Raw genomic sequence first — 25,193 nt, 5'->3', positions numbered from 1 at the left:
TATATTAATGGGATCTGGACTTAGCCAGTCCCCAGCTCAGCTATTGATACTGAAGGAGGTTGGAATCTGCAATGCTATGCTACAACGGTTGCCATATAGGTGGTAGATGAGTTTCACTTTAAGTAATACATCTTCCTACATCTTCACTTTTAAGAAAAAAGAGCAGATATAATAAATCTGACTTTCTTTCTTTTTTTCACTCATTATTCACATGTGAAATGGTCCTAGATCATCACAAGGTGTCAACATCAATTCTTCAAACATCTCCAGCAGCACAATGTACAGTCTAACACCCATAAAAATGTGTTAAAATCACTGCCTTGTGTGGGAGCAGAAAACTAGGCTGAATAATGATCCTTCACTTTGTACAGAAACATCCATTTTCAATGTCAAATTTGAAACTGTTTAAAATCCTAACTGCCAGCTTTCTGCCAGTTGCGCGGGTTGATGATGGTCTAGCAAAGGATCAAATGAAGTTTTAAGTAAAGGAAAAGGACAAAGTGCTTGCGCAGCAAATTTATATGTTGAATCAGCATAACAGTCCAAGAAATTGTGTGCTTTAAATTTTATTTTATTTTGTTATTTATTTGCATCAGTAGTTCACAAAATGTGCTTAATCTGATAAACTATTCCTGGAATGGAAGATATTAAAATACACTGTGGGACTTGTGTCAGAATGCCAACAAATTAAAGTAGCTGCAACATACTTGATTCAATGGAACCCTTCTAACATCACACCATACTTCCCAACCGTGTAATAAAAAGCCCTCCTCTAATTTTCTGTTTAATTCCATTGCAATTACCTGGGCTAATGTAAGTAGGTAAAAGTACAGTAAAAAATGTTTTTTTAATTAATCGGCTCAGCCACAATTATACCAGTGTAGCGCTTGTCAGGGAAATCACCAGGCATTAGCTTTCAGCATTCAGAGCTCAGTGCTGAATGTTTTGGCACACAAAACCCCTAACATTAACCCTTTCTGTAACCCTAATGCCGCGTACACACGATCGGACTATCCGGTGGATTTAGCCCGGCGGACCAGAGTCCGCCGGACAATTCGATCGTGTGTGGGCTCCAGCGGAGCTTCCCAAAAGTCTGACAGGCCTAGAAATAAGACTTGCTTCAAAACTGTCCGCCGGACTTGGCTTTTAGCGGACAATCTATTCCTCTGTATGCTAGTCCGATGGTCTAAAACCGATGCTAGGGCAGCTATTGGCTACTGGCTATGAACTTCCTTATTCTACATCATCACGTTTGAATCCGCCAAACTTTTGGAGTGCTCGTGTGTGGCCAAGTCCATTCGCTTGAAATTCCGGCGGACCTCAGCTGCAAAGTCCGTCAGATTGTCTGCCAGACTAAGTCTGCCGGATAGTCTGATCATGTGTATGTGGCATAACACTAACCCTCCTTGTAATACCAACTGTAACCATCCCTTTAACCCCATCTCTAACACTGACTTTTCCTGTTAGCCCAATCCTAGCACTAACCCTCCCTGTAATCCCAGTATTAACAATCCCTGTTACTCAACTTTAGAGCATTTGTTTCCCCCAACATTTCATATTCCTGATATGTGGCTGCTGTACCATGTATTTGTATGAAAAAGTATCCTGTTCTCTTTGTATTGCTTCCTTTGTGCAAGATCCTTGGTGATCTTGTCAGTCCCTCTGCTTTCCTATTAAAAATTGACCACACTAAGCAGGGGGGTACAACGTGGTCAGTTCTCTAGCACTGCTGGGAACTCAGCCTGCTCTCCTCCATGTATCAGACTTGCCCCCCTACACAGCTATCCACTGGTAAGCTCAGTGTGCTGCTGCTTCTGCTCCCCCCAGCTCTTATGCAGCTGAGAACGGAGGGAATGTAAAAATATTATAAATTATAAAAAAGGGAGAAAAGGGTATTTTTTTATATCTATACACAAATGTTTGCCTTTCATTTCTATTTTAAATGGAATGTGTTGTTTTACAAGGATTGTTTACAATATGCTAACCATCAACCTCAAAAATCCCAGCCCTAGTGCCAACTTTCAGCCTAACCCTACAGAAAACGAACTAATGCTGTAAACCCAGTCCTAACACTAACAGTCCCTGTAACTTTTATAATAATCTTTAATCTTTTATGTTACCCCAAATTTAACCTTAGAAAGGCCATGTCCTTGGTAAGGAGAATACCTGTTTCGACGGGTTGGTGTTCTAGGGAGGGTTCTATTGGGTTACAGGGAGATTAAGTGTGAGAGTTACAGGGGCGTATAAAAAAGAAGTTAAAAGAGAAGTATGGTGTTCTTTTTTTTTTAACAATCATACTTACCTAGGTGAATTCAGCATCAGTGGAACCAAGCAATCAAATACCACAGATCGCTTGGTTTTCACAGCTCTCCGAGCAGGGAACAGTTCTCTGCTTTGTTCTCCCCCCTCGCGCTGGGCTGTGGAGGGGATGGGAGCTTCCGGTTCAGGCTCTCAGCAGCTCACTGAGAGGCTGAGCCGGGTGCCAGTACAGACATGTGGGCAGTTCCCGACTCCATTGTTCTTGCCTTTGCATGGAGTGGTTCTGTGACATCATCAGCCAGCGTACTTCAGCCCGCTGTCTGCCTGCTGTCTGCTGAAAACGGGTCACAGGAGTGCTTAACGAACTGCACTCCTGTAAGCTTTGGCTGTACTTCTCCTTTAAATTGAGGTTATGAGAAAGGTTGGTGTTATTAGGAAGGTTGGTGTTTTCTTTTTTTTTTTTTTATAAATAAATGCACATTTTTTGTACATCCACAGACAGTTAGAATCAATGAACTACCACAGTGATTTACATCGCCATGTTAATTCATTGAGAACTACAAGATGACAGCTGCACACAGAGCTGATTTCAAAAAGTGACAGCTAGTATGGGGAACGTCTCCATGTACTGCTGTTACTGTGTCACTGGGAGGGGGGAACTGGGCAGCGGCTGTAGCATTAAGAACATGTTACGTGTTCCACACTAAAAACAGGTGGAGCATGTAACATGTTCCCAAGGGCTGATCCTTTATGTTACAAGGAGGGTTGGAACTATTGGGATGGTTAGGGTTGGGAATGCAGTGAGGGATAATTTATCAGGGAGGATTACTAGTGGGCTTGATTATATGGTAAGAGTGCTATGGTTACAGGGAGGATTTTTTTTAGGTTTGGGGTGTACAGAACACCGGGAATGTGTACATTCCCCCGATATTTGAGTCATGTTCCCTTTAAGGGGGACAGTTGCAGAGCATTTTTGGTACTCAGAGGTTCTCACCCATGCAGGGTTAGGTGTCCCAGGTTAAGTTTGTGGAGAGAACTGACTTCCAGGACTCTCTGGATTGCTACATTTATCCCAGGGACCTGGGATTTCGAAGGCTTAAAGAGACTTGGGAGAAAGCCTTCAAACCCTGACTACCAGAACTTTGGTCCCGAAGGGGTTACGTCCCAGGTGAAGAAGGCTTGAAAGGCAGCAGAAGGGAAATCAACACCTGTGTCAAGGAAGTTCGTGAAAGAGAGAGAAGCTCACAAGCTGTTCAACAAGTGTGATCTCTCAAAAAAACTGAGATACGGGCTGCTAACCCCCTGTGTGGCCTGTTTGCACTCTTAATTTCGAGGAGCCTAACCCCTGTATGGGACTGAAGACTAGCGGAGAGCCTACAGTTTGTTACCATTATCAGCATTTGGGCTGTTTATTTACTTTGGCTGATGTAAGCTGTCATTTTGTTTGGCTGTGATTAAAATAAATAAACTGTTTGCTTTCATCAAACTGTCTGGCAGTTATTTCAGAGTTAACCCCAGGTTACAGAGGTTATAAAAAGGGCTAATGTTATGGACACAATTATGGGGAGAGAGAGTGCTAGGGCTGGGACTACAGGTAGGGTAACTGCTAGTGTTGGGATTATGAAGTGGGCTAGATTTAAGGTGGAGGTACTACAATAAGGAGGGACTACAACAACATGGCACACATCTGTATTTAGTGAGCTCCCCTTAAGAGGTTCTTCCATGGGTAGGAGAGCAAGCTGAAGCCATTTTTTAATAAGAAAAGCTCACTGTATCCCAAAGCAGTGTGCAGACAAGTACCATTTTGTTGTAGTCATTGATGTGTCTGATGAGCCAGTATTCAACCCAACAAGAACCTGCAAACATTGTGGCCAGTCAACTGGGATAACAGATTCGGGCATTTGAGCGGTATCAATTTTATGTGGTACTGTCACGCTGCAGATGACTTATGTAGTTAGTTACTTTTTGATTGAATTGATTCCTGTGTCTATTTTAGAACACCATTTTACATATTAACATTGTTCAATAAAATGTCAGTAATGACTGATAAAACAAACTAAATAAATAAATAAACAAATAAAAATTGAGAAAATAAAGATGTACAGTATGTGTGAAACGCGTCTACGTGACCACAGTTTGGTGTCTTTGGTGTTATCTTTGTGAAACAAAATAAAAGGCAATCGGAAGTTCTGGATGTGCAGCCATTTCTTATTCTTTCTTCTTTCCAAGTTTCCAATGGAGGCGGGCCGAGGCTAGCACTCTGCAAGATACTCCAATCAGCCTTTTCTTTATACGCATGGAGCAGCAGTTCTTTTTCTTGTATAACCCTTCCTGTAACCTATAGCCCTAGCATTAAGCCTCTCAGTATCCCTACCACAAACACTTCTGGTAACTATAACCCTAATGCCGCGTACACACGATCAGACTATCCGGCGGACTTAGTCTGGCGGACAAACCGCCGGAAAGTCCGCCGGACTTTCTGAATGAGCAGACCTGCCCACACACGACCGGACTTTTGGCGGGAGTCTGCTGTACTTTTGAAATGAAGGGACTTGCCCACACACGGAGGAAAGTCCGTTCATAGCGAAGGAAGTCAATGTCGCCGCTGGCCCCGTCACCTGGTATGGACTTAAAGGGGAAGACCTATGCTGAAAAAACGGTGTGGGGGTCCCCCCTAGGTCCATATCAGACCCTTATCCGAGCATGCTACCCAGCCGGTCAGGAAAGGGGGTGGGGAGGAGCGACCGCCCCCCCCCCCCCTCCTGAGCCGTACCAGGCCGCGTGCCCTCAACATGGGGGGGTGCTTTGGGGAAGGTGGGGCCGCGCGGCTCCCCCACCCCAAAGCACCTTGTCCCCATGTTGATGAGGACAAGGGCCTCTTCCCAACAACCCTGACCGTTGGTTAGTCTCCGGTAGTGAAATGGGTGGCCCCTTATTGGCGACAGCTTCCTTTCCACCTCATACTCCCCAGTTGAAGACTTAGTACTTGAAACACGTCGGACCAGCACATTCTGCATCCCATATTTCTTTTTTAGATATCACGTGATTTTTTATGCTCTTACCAGTCTTTTTGTATGATATTTTATTTACTTTCCAATAAACCTTCATTGGTTGATCTACGCTATGTGGAGCGTTTCCATATTTTTTTCCTCTTCTATGTTCATATTTTGATGGATATCCCTGGATCCTCCTTTTGGTGAATCGGTTTGGTTGCTCATCCATTTTGGAGCCATTGACTTGGAACCATCGACTCCTATCTATGTGGATGTGGATTTGAGCTTCAGCCTGTGTGACATCATCCAGTCGGGCACCGCCAATCATCGGCTATCCAGTCTTAGAAGCTTGTATGACACATTGCCATATGGTTTATGTGTCCATCTGCTACGGTAAGAGTACCCATTCTCTTATCTGTATATATTGGCCTTACCATTAGAGCTCACTTGGAATATAAGCTGTGAATAGAAGAAACAGTTTCTTCATTGGGCACTTACATGTGGACATTGGCCATTCGATCAGCGTTCATTGCTGTAGTTTTTTCACATATTACTGTATGATTTATTTTATTGTGATATTATTCACTTTGGACTTTATTTTAGCGCTACACTATCATTTTTGTATCCTTTCTACCTCCGACCACAACTGGTTCCCCGTCCGACTGAATCGTCTCAACTTGGTTGGATTCCAACTCTGCAGTTTCTTTTAGGGACTAAAAGAAACCCTAGCCAATTGGCTGAGATACCCCATCCATTCATGATCTAACCTTGCTAAGCCCCTGTCAGTCTAATGTCACCAGCACAGTGCCACCTAGTGACAGAAGAGAAAAAGTGCAGCAATTCTAAGATTTAGGGTGGAATCAGTGGATCTTCTATCAATCAGCCAGGACAATTACTACCTGGCAAACTAAATCTGTTAGCAACCCTGTCTCAACATTAACATTAATGTTAGGATTAACATTAACCTTCTCACAAACTCTACACCTAACCCTTCCACTAACCACGAGAGCATCCCACCCTGTAACCTTAACACTATACTTCCGCATGGAAACTTAACTCCTTGCTTGCATTGTCACCTATACTGTTCCAGAATCATATGTTCTGAAGACAGATGCTTCCTTGTGTCAAAAGCCTTGGCACCATATTCTATCTGTATAATCTATACCAGGGGTTTCCAAGCTATGGCTAGCGGGCCACATCTGGCCTGCTACAAGATTTTATGCATATTAAATAATCAAGAAATTGTTTGCTACAATAAATGATACAATAAATTATGAATGATACAAATGTAAGGTGACTTTCTTGTATGACTATACCCAAGGCTGTTCCCGATGTGTCTACAGAAGTGGTTACATCTTATAATATTGGCTTTCTTTTCCTTTGTGAGTAGATTCAATGTCTTTGTTTTGTTTTTTTGAATAAAATACTTTTAAACTGAGAGAATTAGATGTTTTTTTATTTAAAAAATTTTCCTTGAATATCCTGTGGATGGACTTGGAGTATATTTGTGAAAAGGCCCCCATTTCCATTATGGGTGGAGGTGTGGAGTCATTCTCTGTTCACATCCTACATGGCCTGTTTTGGCCTCTCATTCATCTGATGTCATTTCCATGGTGAGCAGATTCACAAATAGAGCACAAGGTGGTGTTAAATGTGGTGTTCATGACATTTTTAATGTTGATGGTCACTGATGGAATTTTTGCATATATATTTTTGGGAAAATGAAAGGACTGGTGTTCACACAATTTTATAATTAACATTATTTGATGTTGTGTTTATTTTCTTATGCATATGTGGACATTTTTTGTGTATATGGTTTAAATGAATGTTCACATTTGTATCATTTATTGAAATATTTGTTGATCAGCACTGCACACGATTTATTATTTATGGAGTTTAAATTGTGTGAGTAATACAGATTGTGCTGCCTTGCTGTTTTGTAATTTTGTTGCCTGGACACATATACTTGTTTTTATATTTTTTACGCAGCCTGCAGCAACTTTTCCATATTTGTATCATGAGTTTCCATGGTGCAGGCTGGCTACCAGCACCATAACAAGCAATGATGCTGAGCGGCTAGGAAACACAATGTAATTTATTACTATTGTGCTGTTGGCTAGGTCATTCACACCATGGAAACGTATAACATGGTGGCATCCAGGTCCATCCCAGGTCCATCCCAGCATTCAGAAGAGGACTTGCTGCTCCTCCTGCCCTATACCATGCATACTGTACAAAAGATTGTAAAGTAGGCCGGGGACACTGGGGACTCTGATGTGAAAGGGTAATTCTGTTGTTAAAGAGGGGCTATGATGTGATGGGGGCTTCTGATGTGAAATAATTAGAATGAATTTATTAATTCATTTAAACTTTATTTGTTGATTTAAAGTGGTTGTAAACCTCTGGCATGACATATGAATAAAATATATTCCTTTATAGTTTGCACTTTTCTCTATCCAGAGCACTCTATCCAAGTGTCATTTCTCTCTGCTGGCTCTTTCCTCTGTTATCAGCATGAGTTCCTTCTTTCCTGACACCAAGAGGTAAAAAGGTAACTGGAGAGGGAGCTCCAGAACACAGCCTGTGATTGACAGCCTCAGTTCTGTTCCTGTATGCTGTGTGAAGAGGAGAGTGTCACGTCCCTTCAGTTAGCTCTAACTGAACTCTGCTGAGTGCAACTTTGGTTTCCTGCCTCCTGCTTTCTGAAAACTGCATAAATTCTTCACTTTGAATGGCTGTACAGAAAGGAAGGCTGCAGATAAACATGTGCAACTTATGTTGAAGTATTTGTTTATCAACTGAGGCTAGTCACTTCACTGGGTAAACGTAAGGGTTTAAAACCAACTTAATATGCAGATTTTTTTTTGGCCCACAAATATTTGTAAAATACATGGTGTTGACAGCTGGACTATTTGGGGGATTGCAAACAATCCCCTCCAGGTCTGCACCCACCACTCCACCGCCGTGACTTCCCTGGCTTCTCCTCCCAGACAACATGGTCTTCTTTAGATCAGGCAATTTTTTCTTTGATCTGGGGGGGGGGGGGGGGGGGGTGGGTTCTCAGCTAAGCATATCCTCCTGCTTGCATGCCTGAGCTAAGGTCAGCTGGATTACAGGTATGAAATGCTACATGAATTCCTTACTCAAGATGGCGGCAGGTACAACATTTTCGACCTGATGAGGGGGAGGAGACTTGGGAGGGAGCGCGTCCACACCTAGACGTGCGGGTGAGGATCGGCTCCCCCCGTACTGCTGGGATACCGCCGTAATGCCTGGTTAGACAGTGACCTCGGCAGCTTTGCGGTAGCCTCCCCCCACTCTCCCTGCGTGTCCCAGTGTGCAGAGCCCGCTGTCTGTGCCCCATACCTCCGCTGTCACTGTCTCCCGGAGCTCCGTTCGGGAGCAGGAAGTGTAGTCACGGAGATGACCTGACGGAGCGGAGACGAGCAGAGCCGAGTCTGGTTCGGCGTCTTTTCCGAGGGGCATAATGTCTCGAAGCGGAGCCTCGGACGAGTCCGTGAATTCCCGGAGGAGCGGAGCGGCGGTGTCCGATCGGACTGTGGTGTTGGCGGCCCTCTGGTGGCGAAAGAGTGGAACAGCGGTAAGAGGAGCTTTCGTTCTGCTGACAGCGATGTGCTTGGATGGTGAAGCAAAAATCACAGGAGCAGGTATGAAGCAATAACCATATACAGCTGAAAGAACTTAATAGAGAGAAATCTCAGAGAGAGGAAGAGGGAGAGTGAAGAAGCGTTATGCGGTCTATGGTGTCAGCTATTGATGCACTGGAGAACTTTCTCTACCTTTTTTTTTTCTGGCTAAATGGTATTAATACCCTCTTTAAATGCTTGTAAAGAGAATATAATCAGATATTGATTCCGCAAATAATGAGTGCTGAGAACTTTGTATTGACCGATCCGGGAATAATAAATATATGGCTATTTGTTATACGCCAATATTGTAAAGAAGAGAGATGCTGAGTGAGACAAAGAGACTTTAAAGTGGTGTTTCTTTTTTCTTTTTGTTTGCTTTTTTTTCTCATGAATTAGATTCTCCCTGCAGGTGACGGTAGCAGCCTGGTTAACAGGAGAACAGGTGCAAATGAATATAACGTAATGTGGTGGAGTTAACGGGTAATAAGAGTGGAAAAGTTGAAGGAGTACGGATATTGCGGACACTGAGTGTTTGGTACTTATTGGCCTAGTCCTATTTTATTATATACACAAATCAAACTGCTGCAAGGCTAAAGCGTTTTTTGTGAAGGCTTCTCCTTAAGATAAAAGAGGATTGGGCTGGGGTCTGAAGTAAGTCATTGAAATCATAATAAAAAAAAATATATATATATATATATATATATAATAGAGATTATACGGTGACAAACAGGGGTATAAAGGTGACATTTTACTTCTTGGGGCTGACCAGATACTTAGATAATGAAGGGAAAGACACCTAAGACCAGAGCAATTCCTAAATCACCCCGACGGAGCCTGGTTGCGAGTCCCGACTCCATGAATAAATTTGTCACACAAACGGGGGGTTCAGAGAAACAACAACCAGAGAAGCAATTACAAACAATAAGTTCCCAAGCATAAAATAAAGACAAGAAGGATAAGGAAAAGAGGGGGAAAAAAAAGACAACAACCTCAAAACAACTCCCCACAGGCCCAAGAGTGCATGCCGGAGGTGGAGACGGATCAATCAGCTGACTTAGATCACGATACAGAGGATATACAGTCTCACTTGCCGCAGCTGGAAAACCCTTCAGCATTACCTACAAAAATAGAAATAATTTCCATGTTTGCAGCATTGGAAAACTCCATGAAAAAGGAAATGGACAGAGTACATAAGAATTTTGCTCATGTATTGGACAGGGTAGAAGAAATAGAAAAAAAAGTGGAAGCAAAAATAATAAAGAAATTGGAAGCCGAAATAATTTCCTTAAAAAAAGTTCAACAAGAGCAAGCATATAAAGTAGAGGATCAAGAAAATAGGGATAGAAGGAAAAATATAAGAATATGAGGTGTCCCGGATACTGTACAGCAAGAAGATTTAACATAAATAATAAAAAAGATATGTAATCCACTGATGAATAAAGATATAACAAATCCAATCAACATCGAAAGGGTGCACCGCTTAAGGAAACCTAAAGAATTGTCGCAGGATATCCCACGGAACATAATAGTGCGTTTCCATCAGGAAGAAGATAAGAATCTAATTTGGAAAAATATAAGAGTAAAAACACCAATTGTATATGAAGGAAAAGACATACAAATATTTCAGGATTTATCTCCAGATACTCTGAAAAGAAGAAGAGCACTAAAACCACCATTGACAGTTTTGAATGAGAATGGGGTGCAGTATAACTGGGGGTTCCCTGCATGCCTAATAGGCAGGAAGAACGGACGGACTGGGAGACTGAGACATGTTGAAGATGTATTTGAATTTTGCAGAAAACTCCATATTCCAGTCCCCAAGATTGGGGCGTAGGGAGGTGACGACGGATGGGGGGGCTGGGGGGGGACAGTAGGGGAATGAGTGAACCCCCCCTCCTGTAAAAGGAGGAGGGTGATAAGTGATAGCAGCCGACAGGTAGTGGGGGGGGGGGGTTGAAATCCTCCTGGCATGTCTAGTTTTCATCTCGCAAGTAATAGGCGTGATGGATGATGACGTGGCCGAACAGAACTCCACCCTAGGATATAGGGATACAAGGAACACGGAGGTTCCGGAGAAATTATCCCAGACCAAGGGGTCAAAATTACATCAAATAATGGGAGGGGTATGGGGGAGGGGGGGGTGGGTAGGGAGGAAAAGTGGGTTGGCCCGAATCCAATAAGAGAAATAGGAAAGATTTTAGTACTACTGGATGGCAGAACTTAAGATAGTAACATACAATGTGAGAGGAATGAATTCTCCAAGGAAAAGGTTTAATATTTTTGTAGAACTGGAGGGCTATTTTGCGGATATTGTTTTTTTACAGGAGACACACCTAGCCCTGGACTCCAATATTCGGATAGATACGAGAAAATATCCAACTTGGTATTATGCTGATTCCCCGATTAAGGGAGCTAGGGGGGTCGCCATCGGGTTTGAAAAGGCGGTTGGGTGGAAGTTGGAGGAGATGAAGGTGGACCCGGAAGGGAGGTTTTTAATATTAAAGGGTAATATACTAAGGCAAAAATATACATTAATTAACATTTACTGTCCCAATAAGGCCCCAAAAAATACCTAAATGGGATATTGAAAATAATAGAGAAATATAAACAAGGCCATGTGATCATAGCAGGGGACCTGAACTTTACCATGAAGCCCGAAATAGATAGAACATCAGCTATTCCACTTCAAGAAATTAAACAACAATATAAAAATATATAAGAATATTAAAAAAATGTCTTTACAGACAACAGTTTGTGGATGCATGGAGAGCATGCAATCCGGTAGAAAAGGATTATACATATTACTCTCCGGTTCATGATACTTATGCAAGACTGGACTATATAATTTTAGACCATGAAACTTTAGAAATGCTGGTAAATGTCCAGATAGGTAACATCACGTTATCGGATCATGCCCCAGTGATAGCTAAAATTAGGCAGTGGGAAAAAGAGCCCAGAAGGGGGACTTGGAGACTTAATGAGGCGTTGATTGAAAATGAGGACGTTGAGAGTAATATAAAAGCCGAGATAGAACAATATTTTAAAATAAACGACACCATAGAGGTCTCCAAAGCAACCTTATGGGAAGCGCATAAAGCCCTAATCTGTGGGAAGTTAATCAGTATAGGCTCAGGTAAAAAAAAAGGAAAGTGAAGCAAGATACGATATCTTGAAAAAAGCACTTTACGAGTTAGAACAAAAACATAAGAGATATCTAGATAAAAAGATATATAAGGAGATCATCCAAAAACGTACACAATTAAACGACCTGATAGAGCAAAAATGGAGAAGTGTGTATAAAAACGTAGCCAAAGAAAGATAGATGTGGGCGAATAAGACGGGGAAGCATCTAGTAAGAATAGCCCGGGAAAAAAAGGCCTTAAATTATATTGAGAAGATTAAAGATGAACACGGGGAAGTAAAATTCAGGACGTCAGAGATTGCAGAGGCTTTCAAAACATATCACAAAACCTTATATTCAATAAGAAGTAACGAGTCAGGGACACAAAAGGAGCAAAGGAAAATTTAAATTCAGCAATACTTAAGTGAAACAGATTTACCTAAAATATCAGAAGAAAGGACCAGAAGTTTAGAGGAGCCAATTAGGCCAGAAGAAATATATAAAGCAATAAAAGAAACACCGAATAGGAAAAGTCCGGGCCCGGACGGTTTCACAATCAGGTATTATAAGAAATTTAAACATCAACTGGTCCCTGAACTATGTAAATTTTGGAATAGACTGGGTGAAGATGAGACTATGAGGAAAGAGGCCTTATTGGCAAATATAATAGTTATCCCGAAACCAGGGAAGGATGAATCCATCTGCTCCAACTACCGGCCAATAGCTTTGCTGAATGTTGATACAAAGTTATACGTGAAGGTATTAGCAACAAGAATAAAAAATTTGATGACGGGATTAATAAATGGGGACCAGGTAGGATTCATCCCAGGAAGGGAGGGACAAGATAACAGTCTAAGGACTCTGCTTCTTATAGGTAAAGACCGGGAAAAAAAACCTCCAATGGTATTGATCTCTATCGATGCAGAAAAGGCATTCGATAGAATTGATTGGTGTTTTATAATAGAAACTCTCCGGAACATAGGCTTAGGCCCAAAAATGCTGAAGTGGATTACTAATCTATACACACAACCAACAGCTAGGGTGGGAGTAAATGGGAGTATGTCGTCCGTGTTTGAAATGCTAAATGGAACAAGGCAGGGTTGCCCACCTTCGCCCCTGCTATACGTAATTGCACTGGAACCATTCTTGGCAAAGATTCGAAATAACGTAAATATAAGTGGGGTTAAATGAGGGGAAGAAGTTCATAAAGTGGCGGCTTACGCGGACGACGTACTCCTATACATAACTAAACCAAGAATATCTTTACCTAGTTTTATAAAAGAAATAAAAGAATATGGCGCTCTTTCAAATTTTAAAATAAATTCTATAAAAACAGTTATATTGAACATAGGATTGGATAACGAGGAAGAGATGGCGTTACAACAAGAATACCCCTTTACATGGAAAAAAAAGAAATAACATACCTAGGTATTAAAATAACAAAGACGGTACAGGGCCTATACCAAGCGAATTATATCCCATTAGTAAATGAAATCAAAACAGTGTTAGGAAATATAAGAAAGGGATCAATTTCCTGGACAGGTAGAATTAACATTTTGAAAATGGTGGTTTTACCTAAAATTACCTATAAACTTCAAATGCTCCCAATTAATATTCCAAATAGCTTCTTTAACCACCTTCAGACCGGACCATTTTGCTGGTAAATGACCAGAGGTCTTTTTACAATTTGGCACTGCGCTGCTTTAACTGGTAATTGCGCGGTCATGCAATGTTGTACCCAAACAAAATTTGCGTCCTTTTCTTCCCACAAATAGAGCTTTCTTTTGATGGTATTTGATTGCCTCTGCGATTTTTATTTTTTGCGATATAAACGTAAAAAAAAAATGATATTTTCTACTTTTTGTTATTAGAAAAATCCAATAAACTCAATTTTAGTCATACATTTAGGCCAAAATGTATTCAGCCACATGTCTTTGGTAAAAAAAAAGTCAATAATTGTATATTTATTGGTTTGCGCAAAAGTTGTCACATCTACAAACTAAGGTACGTTTTCTGGAATTTACGCAGCTTTTAGTTTACGACTGCCTATCTCATTTCTTGAGGTGCTAAAATGGCAGGGCAGTACAAAACCCCCCCCAAATGACCCCATTTTGGAAAGTAGACACCCTAAGGAAATTGATAAGTGGCATGTTGAGCCCATTGAATATTTAATTTTTTTGCCTCAAGCGATTGAATAATGACAAAAAATATATATATATTTTTTTTTTTTACACAAAGTTGTCACTAAATGATATATTGCTCACACATGCTATGGGCATATGTGAAATGACACCCCAAAATAAATTCTGCTGCTTCTCCTGAGTACGGGTATACCACATATGTGGGACTTTTTGGGAGCCTAGCCGCGTACGGGGCCCCGAAAACCAAGCACCGCCTTCAGGCTTTCTAAGGGCGTAAATTTTTGATTTCACTTCTCACTACCTATTACAGTTTTGAAGGCCATAAAATGCCAAGATGGCACAAAACCCCCACAAATGACCCCATTTTAGAAAGTAGACACCCCAAGCTATTTGCTGAGAGGCATTTTGAGTCCATGGAATATTTTATATTTTGCCACAAGTTGCGGGAAAATTACAAACTTTAATTTTTTTTTATTTTTTTTTCACAAAGTTGTCACTAAATGATATATTGCTCACACATGCTATGGGCATATGTGAAATGACACCCCAAAATAAATTCTGCTGCTTCTCCTGAGTACGGGGATACCACATATGTGGGACTTTTTGGGAGCCTAGCCGCGTACGGGGCCCCGAAAGCCAAGAACCGCCTTCAGGTTTTCTAAGGGCGTAAATATTTGACTTCACTCCTCACTACCTATTACAGTTTTGAAGGCCATAAAATGCCAAGATGGCACAAAACCCCCACAAATGACCCCATTTTAGAAAGTAGACACCCCAAGCTATTTGCTGAGAGGCATGTTGAGTCCATGGAATATTTTATATTTTGCCACAAGTTGCGGGAAAATTACAAACTTTTTTTTTTTTTTTTTTTCACAAAGTTGTCACTAAATGATATATTGCTCACGCATGCCATGGGCATATGTGAAATGACACCCCAAAATAAATTCTTCTGCTTCTCCTGAGTACGGGGATACCACATATGTGGGACTTTTTGGGAGCCTAGCCGCGTACGGGGCCCCGAAAACCAAGCACCGCCTTCAGGCTTTCTAAGGGCGTTACAGTTTTGAAGGCCATAAAATGCCAAGATGGCACAAACCCCCCCCAAATGACCCCATTTTGGAAAGTAGACACCCCTAAATTTAGGGGTACACTAGTGAGACTAGGTAATAAATGGCGGGTGCCCTGAAACTATAAAAAAAATAACTAACCAACCAGCGTCACCTGTAACAGTTATATGGTGATCACTGGTGAAAGGGTTAACTAGGGGGCAATCAGGGGGCTTTATGCGGTAGTATATGGGGGTCCCTGGCGCTATAAAAAGCTGCGGCGAACCTAAATACCTACCTGCCTAACTAGCGTCACCTGTGACACTAATACAGTGATCAGAAAAACGATCGCTTATTAGGCTGGGTTCACACTGGAGCGATGCGGGAACGCCACGAATCCGCGGCGGGTTCCCGCATCACATGCCTCCCGGCGGCAGTTCACACTGCCCTATGCGAACTGCTGGGAGTGTCAGTGAAATGTTAATGACACCCCCAGATCAGTTCGCATATCGCAGTGCGATCTGCAAACTCGGATCGCATGGTGTGAACACCCATGCAATCCGATTCTGCTGCGGACCAAAAGAAGGGTTCCGTGCGAGTTTGCGGCGGGTGCGGCGGGTGCGACACGAATTCAGCCATACTATCTGTATGGCTGAACTCGAATCGCACAGAGATCGGATGTGATTTGCACTGCAGTGCGGTGCGAATCACATCCGTTCTCATAAACCGCTGCAATGTGAACCCAGCCTTAGTGACACTGGCGACGGGGGGTGATCACGGGGTTAAACCTTTATTGGGGGGGTTAGGGGGGTACCTTAGAACTAAAGGGGGCTAACCCTAACTGCTCTAACAGTTATTACAGTCACAAATGACACCCGCCGGGTGATCAGGGGGTTAAACCTTTATCAGGTAATAAATGGCGGGTGCCCTGAAACTATAAAAAAATAACTAACCAACCAGCGTCACCTGTAACAGTTATATGGTGATCACTGGTGAAAGGGTTAACTAGGGGGCAATCAGGGGGCTTTATGCGGTAGTATATGGGGGTCCCTGGCGCTATAAAAAGCTGCGGCGAACCTAAATACCTACCTGCCTAACTAGCGTCACCTGTGACACTAATACAGCGATCAGAAAAACTATCGCTTATTAGGCTGGGTTCACACTGGAGCGATGCGGGAACGCCATGAATCCGCGGCGGGTTCCCGCATCGCATGCCTCCCGGCGGCAGTTCACACTGCCCTATGCGAACTGCTGGGAGTGTCAGTGAAATGTTAATGACACCCCCAGATCAGTTCGCATATCGCAGTGCGATCTGCAAACTCGGATCGCATGGTGTGAACACCCATGCGATCCGATTCTGCTGCGGGCCAAAAAAAGGGTCCCGTGCGAATTTGCGGCGGGTGCGGCGGGTGCGGCGGGTGCGACACGAATTCAGCCATACTATCTGTATGGCTGAACTCGAATCGCACAGAGATCGGATGTGATTTGCACTGCAGTGCGGTGCGAATCACATTCGTTCTCATAAACCGCTGCAATGTGAACCCAGCCTTAGTGACACTGGCGACGGGGGGTGATCACGGGGTTAAACCTTTATTGGGGGGGTTAGGGGGGCACATTAGAACTAAAGGGGGCTAACCCTAACTGCCCTAACAGTTACTACAGTCACAAATGACACCAATGCAAAAAAAAAAAAAAAAGCAATTGGTGTCACTGTGACTGGGGGGGGGGGCAGGGGTAATTGGGGGGTAAAGGGGGGTAAAGGGGGGGTGTGAGTGTGCCTGGCATGTTCTACTGTATGTGGGGTGTGTTGGTGCAACTCACCGAACCTCTCTCCTCGGTGCCGGAACGAAAACTACCGACACGGAGGAGAGAATACATCACTTCCTTTCCTGTGTTTACATTACAGGAGAGGAAGTGATGTCACCGGACATTTTCATTCGCCGGGAGCGATCGCGAGGGGGTGGCCATGAATGAATGGCCGTCCCCTCGTCCGGGATCGCTCCCGAACGAATACCGACCGCCGCAGGCACCAGGCGGAGGCCCGATCGGGCCCCCGACCGGCGGGCAGGCAAGGACGTACATGTAAGCCCTTATGCCTGCCCGTGCCATTCTACCGACGTACATCGGCGTGCGGCGGTTGGCAAGTGGTTAAAATAATAAAAACACTTTTTTTAAAATTTATATGGCAAAATAAAAAATCGAGGATAAATTATAATATATTAATTAGGAAAAAAAAAAAGGGCGGGATGGCTTTGCCAGACATATATAGATATTATAGTGCAATCACGCTGGCGAGAATGGTGGAATGGGCAAATGTGGACACGTAAAAGAAGTGGGTAAAACTGGAAGAGTCACTAATTGGCACACAATTAAAAAAAATTATCTGGATCCTGCCAAAATTTTGATTTAAAATAGGCACTAATAAGGCACATGAAATCACGATAATAACGTTTAAAATATGGGATGCACTACACAGGAGAAATAAATGGGATTATAATTCTCCATTAATTCCACTAGAGGGCACAGATTTTTTTACCCCAGGAAAGGGCACTCAATTAGGTAAACAAATGGAAAATATACAATTAAAAGATATTACTTTAGGTGGTAATGTGATGTCAAAACAAGATATACTTAAGAAGTATGGTTGGAAAAAGGAATGGGAGTATGTACAGATTCAACACTTTGTAAATTCAATTCCAAAACCCATAAGAGATGAGAATAATTTAACACCCATAGAAAATCTATGTAATTCTAAAGCAAAAGTAAAGCACTGTATGTCAAGAATGTACGAATGTTTGTCGGAAATTGAGGCACAAGAAGGAATACCAGCTATAGAAAAATGGGAAATGGACATGGGTATCAAAATAGAGGAGAAGCAGATGATGGAGTCAATATACAGGCAGGTGTCGGATGCAACGTCTAGAGAGGTTAATTACAAGTGTATGATGAGATGGCAGTTAACTCCTGCTAGACTCCATAGAATAGATCCTTCTAGATCTATGTACTGTTGGAGGAAGTGTAAATCACCTGGAACAGCACTTCACATTTTATGGGAATATCCAGAGATAAAGCTATATTGGCAGGAGATTTTAGCCTATATTGAAATAATAACCGGAGAAAAAATACCATGCAGCCCGCTGAAATGTTTGTTCTATGGAGTAGAGGAAATAAGTAGTAATTTACAAATGAAAAATAATAAGGAAAAAAAAATTAACTCACTGGTAGTTTATTTGCTTAATGCGGCAAAAGCCTTGATACCGGTAAATTGGACACAAGTTAAAAAACCCACTATTAGAGAATGGGTGCAGAGAATTGAACACATTAATAATATGGAATATTTAGTCAAAATGGAGAACAACCAAATGAACAAATATTGGGCAGTATGGAAAAAATGGAGATCATTCAAAAGGACAGAAACTTACATCCAAGTATTTGTAGAATAAATAGAGGAGGAAGGGCCAACAAACATAGGGGGAGGTTGGGATGGGAGGTTAGGGTATATTTTGGGAAAACGGCGGGGAGGGAAGATAGGAAATACAAGGATGGTAAGCAAGTAGGGTAATAGGCCACGGAGCGTACTGTAAAGAATATTTGTTTTGATCACATGTTTTCTTTTTATTGTATTTGTGGCCTGTTGGTTTCGTTTCATAATATTTTCCTTTTTGATACTCTCCCTGCTTGTTTTTTTAAATGTAAAAATCAATAAAATTTTAATTAAAAAAAAGATGGCGGCAGGTAGAAATGCTAGTGGTGTTTTTCAAAGTTATTTTTCAACAAAATAAAGCAGTGTTTATCAACTCCAGTCCTCAAGGTGCCCCAACAGCTCATGTTCTCAGGATTTCTCTCAGATGAAACGGTTGTGCTAATTACTAAGTCAATGAAACTGATCAAATCACCTGTGCAAAATAATGGGAAGCCTGAAAACATGACCTGTTAGGGCGTCTTAAGTACTGGAGTTGAGAAACACTGAAATAAAGCATGGAGACATGGATGGATGGGTGAGTTTGCTTCAAATATTAAAAAAATTAATTAACATTTTTGGTTTGCGGTGCTCAGATACAGTTTAGTTCAGCTTTAAGTTATCATCTGTTTCTCGGAAATTTTTTTTTATTTTTATGCTTGTTTTCTTTAGCAAGTCAAGGCAATACAAATTATGGATTTATGTAAGACTAATAGCAGTGCCAATCTCAGCACAGACATGGAAAGTTAAAAATAAAATGTTTCTGGCTTGTTAGATTTCATGGCTATTGTTGTCTCGCTGTTTCTTTGTTATCGAGTGAAGTTTGTGTCATGTCACTGTATGTTGAGTTCAGCTGTTATTTTCATGTGATGATCAATTTGTCATTGTCATTCATTTAAATGTTTGTCCCTGTGATTTTATTTTGAAATGATGCATGGATCCTAGTTGCCATTGTTCTCTTTTTAAATCACTGCTGGTTACCATTAAGGAGGCTGCTAGCTGTACCTGGTTCATGCAGGTCAGAGCATTGCTATAATGGAGGTGTATTAAGTAGAATACTTTATTATAAAAGACAATTTCCATGCTGGCAAATGATATGTTTGGAGATTTAGTTATATGTGGGAATCTGTAGGAATACAGAATTAGTATTAGCCACCTCAATACAGTGCAGTTACACCCCCTTCCTGACCAGACCAATTTTCAGCTTTCAGCGCTCTCACAGTTTGAATGACAATTACTCAGTCATGCAACACTGTACCCATATGAAACTTGCGTCCTTTTTTCCACACAAATCGAGCTTTCTTTTAGGGGTATTTAATCACTAGTGAGTTTTTTATTTTTTGTGCTATAAATAAAAAAAAAAAGTAAATTTTGTGAAAAAAATGCCTTTTTTTTTGTTTCTGTCATAAATTTTTGCTAATTAGTAATTTTTCTTCATACATTTTGGCCAAAATTTATACTGCTACATATCTTTGGTAAAAATAACCCACATTAGTGTATATTATTTGGTCTTTGTGAAAGTTATAGAGTCTACAAACTATGGTGTCAAACACTGAAAATTGATCACTTCTGATCAAGCCTTCAGTACATCAGGTGTATCTCATTTATTGAGACACTAACAAGTCAGGAAAGTACAAATACCCCCCAAATGACCCCTTCTTACAAAGTAGACATTCCAAGGTATTAAGTAAGTAGCATGATGAGTTTTTTTAAGTTGTCATTTTTTCCCACGATTCTTTGCAAAATGAAGATTTTTTTATTATTTTTTTTTTTTTTTACAAAATTTTCATATTATCAGGTTATTTCTCACACACAGCATATGCATACAACAAATTGCACCCCAAAATACATTCTGCTACTCTTCCTGAGTACGGCGATACCACATGTTTGTGACTTTTACACAGCCTGGCTACATACAGAGCACCAACGTTGAAGTAGTACCTTCAGACGTTCTACGAGCAAAAATGACGCATCTCATTTCTCAACTACCTATTACACTTTTGAAGGCCCTGGAGTACCAGGACACTGGAATTGCCCATAAATTACCCCATTTTGGAAAGCAAACACCCCAACGTATAATCTGTGAGGCATAATGAGTCTTTTGAACGGTTAATTTTTTTCCAGAAGTTTTTGGAATATGTGGAAAAAAAATTAAAACGCATTTTTTTTTTACACAAAATTGTCAATTTATAAGATATTTCTAACACATAGCATGTATATAGCAAAAATTACAACCCAAAACACATTCTACTACTCCTCCCGAGTATGGCGATACCACATGTGTAGGACTTTTATACAGTCCGGTCACATAGAGAGGCCGAACATTGAAGTAGTACGTTCAGGCGTTCTAGGAGCATAAATGACACATCTCATTTCATTCCTACCTATCACACTTTTGAAGGTCCTGGAGCACCAGGACAGTGAAATTACCCACAAAATGACCCTATTTTGGAAAGCAAACACCCCAACGTATATTCTATGAGACATGGGCTGCAAATAGGTACTCGGGTACTCTGATGACCTGGTGACAGGTACTCTGATGGCCTGGTGACAGGTACTCAGGTACTCTGATGGCCTGGTGACAGGTACTCGGGTACTCTGATGGCCTGGTGACAGGTACTCTGATGGCTTGGTGACTGGTATTTGGGTACTCTGAAGGGCGTTGACAGGTACTCAGATGGACTGGGACAGGTACTCGGGTACTCAGATGAACTGTGACAGGTACTCAGACACTCAGATGAACTGTGACAGGTACTCGGGTACTCAGATGAACTGTGACAGGTACTCGGGTACTCTGATGGGCTGTGACAGGTACTCGGGTACTCTGATGGGCTGTGACAGAATGGCTGTTTACCAGCGTCGGTGACGAGCGGTGTTCCCGGGGGAACACGCTGCCACCGACGTGCACGCGCAGCGCGCGTGCATGCGCCGTGCACAGCCGGGGTGTGACCATCTGTGATCGGCCGTGAATTCATCACGGCCGATCACGTGGTAAACAGCCATAACCAATGGCTGTTCACCCCGTTCGGTGGTGAGCGGTGTCTCCGTGACACGCCGCCACAGAAGAAACAGGGATGCGCGCACACGATCGCGCGCATTCCCTGTTTAAACGGGAGGCCGTCATATGACGGCCTCCCGCCACAATAGGTGCGCCGCCTGGCCGTCATTGGACGGCCGGCTGTCAGGAACTAGTTAGACAGAGAACTGTGGGTATCAGGGAGTTCTGGAGCAGTCAAAGCTAAAACAGGTCAGTTAAGCAAGTTGACGCCTTACCAACTTGGCCAAAATTAATACTTACCCAACATTATAAATAGTACTGCTTAATCATTTTAGTTGATTTTCAAGCTGATTTTGCCGGAGGTTTAGAAGCTTTAGAACCTGTATTGATGGGCTTGTAAGGGGGTGTTAGTGCACTACCTGTTTTGGCCACTAGGTAGCAACCACCTTTAGAAGATATATATAGTTATATTTATAGTATATAAGTTAGTTAGAGAGTGAGATGGTTTTGGGTGGAGAGTGTAAGGAGATAGGAGCTCAGCTGCATAGTTGGCCCTCATGGGACCTTTCCTGCAAAGATGTATCCTCCCAGTGTTTGATATTTTCAGGCTGGGGAACAACCTGTAGAGGTCCTGATGCCCTGAGTGGTACTGAATTTGGGGACAGGACTAAAAGCAACCTGCCCGGGTAAAGTGCCAACTAAAGTCAACCTTGAGGGTGAGAATCTAAGTATGGAACCCACAATTCTCTGAAGTGACATGTAACCTAATGGTGTCTTTTGGAACTGGATGTCCTGAACTTGCAAATACTATAATAGTGTACCCTGTTGTTGCCCATCTTGAAGTTAGAAAGTAAAGTTTTTGCAAATGCATTGGACTCCCCTTCATAATTACTTGTGGTCAATCTGAGAAATGTTTAACTGGTTCATCTGAGCATGCAGGGCAGAGTGTGGGGCATAGAACTGGATACATGCTAAAAGAGGCATATGTGATGGCTCTATTCAGGGCACACACTAATGTGAGATAAGGGCAATGAGGCCTGTTAGTGCTTGTTAGATATTGCCCTCAATGAGTGTTCTCTGTATTAGCCGACAATTCATTCATTGATAAAAAAATAAAAATAAAAGTGTGGGGGTTCCCCTAAATTCAATTTCCAGGCCCTTCAGGTCTGGTATGGATATTAAGGGGAACCCCGTGTCAAATTAAAAAAAAATTGACATGGAGGTCCCCCTAAAAATCCATACCAGACCCTTTATCCGAGCACGCAACCTGGCAGGCCGCAGGAAAAGAGGGGGGATGAGAGAGCGCCCCCCCTCCTGAACCGTACCAGGCCACATGCCCACAACATTGGGAGGATGCTTTGGGGGTCTGTGACCCCTCAAAGCACCATGTCCCCATGTTGATGTGGACAAGGGCCTCATCCCCACAACCCTGGCTGGTGGTTGTGGGAGTCTGCGGGCAGGGGACTTATCGGAATCTGGAAGCCCCCTTTAACAAGGGGACCCCCAGATCCCGGCCCCCCCCTGTTTGAAATGGTAAGGGGGTACAAAAGTACCCCTACCTTTTCACAAAGAAAGTGTAAAAATGGTTAAATAAGACAAACACACTTTTGAAAAATTCCTTTATTAAAAATAAAAAAAATAAAAAAAAGATTCCAGCGGTGCTAATCTACTCTTTGGTAAACATTTCCAGATGTATACCATAGTTTGTGGATGCTATAACTTTCCTACAGACTAAAAAATATATACTGATCTGTGTTATTTTCATTTAAGAAATGTAGCAGAATACATTTTGACCTACATTTATGAAGAAAGATTATGTATTTGCACAATTGTATAACAGAAACAAAGAAAAATGTGCATGTCGCTTTTCATTTATTTAACAGAAAATAAGAACCCCAGTGGTGATTAATACCACCAAAAGAAAGCTCTATTTGTATGAAAAAAACATATAAACATTTTCTATGCGTACAGTGTTGCATGTGCAATTGTCATTCAAAGTGCGACGCCGCTGAAAATTGGCCTGGGGTACAATGGTATTGAAGTGGTTAATTATGCTGCAACTTTATTTCAATTCTGCTGATTGTAACAATTGTTTTCCTTTTTTACAAGCAGTACTGTGGAACAAAGTGGCAGTTAATTGGGGAGTGCTGCATTGGACTAGTTTTTGAATTCTGATTGCTAATGTGATTAGACTAGAATATAACTGGTCTAATAATATCTTTGCATCAAATCCCTGATAACTAACAATTATAGAACACTTATGGCTGTGGGTCTTTTAAGGGGCTAATTATGAACTGCGGAACCAAATACTCTAAAATATCATTACAATTTTTTCCACTTGTTAAAAAAAAAAAAATGACTTTTACAATACATTTCTCATAAATAAGACCCTTCCTTCCCATACGTGTTAATGTTGACTTGCATGTTGGTCTGATGGACTTGTCCTGGTAAATACACTACATGTTTCATGGATTCAATGATCCACTTCTTCAGGTATATGTGAAGAATGATATTGAAGATAATTAGTGGTAGATCAAGGATTGAAGACCACCTCCTCACCAAACCATCCCCCAGGAGGAAAGCAACTATTTGCTACTCTCATTGATAACAAAAATAACAATAGGGTCATGAGATTAAAAACTTCCAAAGTAAACCCCAAAGATCAGAACCGTATCCACTAGAAAGAGCCAGTAGACAGTCTATCCAGATATACAATATTATTAGATAGTGTAGGTAGCCTTCACCATGCACCTTTATCCTGGAATAAGTAATCTGGGGAAAGCTATCTCCCTATCAGTATCCTGTGGGAATTAGTTATCTCCCTTAATTTCAATATCCCTCGCTATCAGTATCTTGGTGAAGTAACTATCTTTCTTGATAGAAGGGGAGATAGGTACTTCCTGCGTATACTCAGCCCTAATTTTTAACCTGTACATTATGGGTCCTGAAGAGGTTAATTATGTATGTATTTTATATAAATGCCTTGTGAAAATCCTTTCACAAATAATTAGCACCTTAAAAGTCCTACAAACCTAAGTGTTCTATAATAATCTGTTATCAAGAATGTGGTGCAAGGTTATTATTAAATGGAAGATTCACTATCTATTTGTCCTAATTTATTGATTTATCAATAAATTGACTGATATTTTAGAGGATGTGGTTCCACATTTCATAATTAGCGACGTAAACGTCCCACAAGCCTAAGCATTCTATAATTGATTGCTAATGTGAAATTTCAGTTTTTTAGGGTTAATATCAAATTTGTTTATATTGGAGTTTTTTTGTATGCTTTGTTCTCTGTACTGCTATTTACTTATGCATTGTATGTATTCTGCTCTGGCAAATTGTGCAGAGCTGTGCGAAATACACAGATCCATCTACATTAGTCCCTGTCCACTAAAGAAGCTCACAATCTAATGTCTTTATGACACCTATAAAACCACTTGGGGCAGTCTGAGTGAAAGCCAATTAACCAGCCAATATATGGGAAGAAAGCATAGATTGTAAGCTCTAATGAGCAGTGCC

Source organism: Lithobates pipiens, unplaced genomic scaffold (assembly GCF_037356315.1).
Source record: "Lithobates pipiens isolate NorthernLeopardFrog02 unplaced genomic scaffold, aLitPip1_a1.2 Scaffold_13, whole genome shotgun sequence".
NCBI lineage: Eukaryota > Metazoa > Chordata > Amphibia > Anura > Ranidae > Lithobates > Lithobates pipiens.
This window is presented reverse-complemented; position numbering follows the sequence as displayed.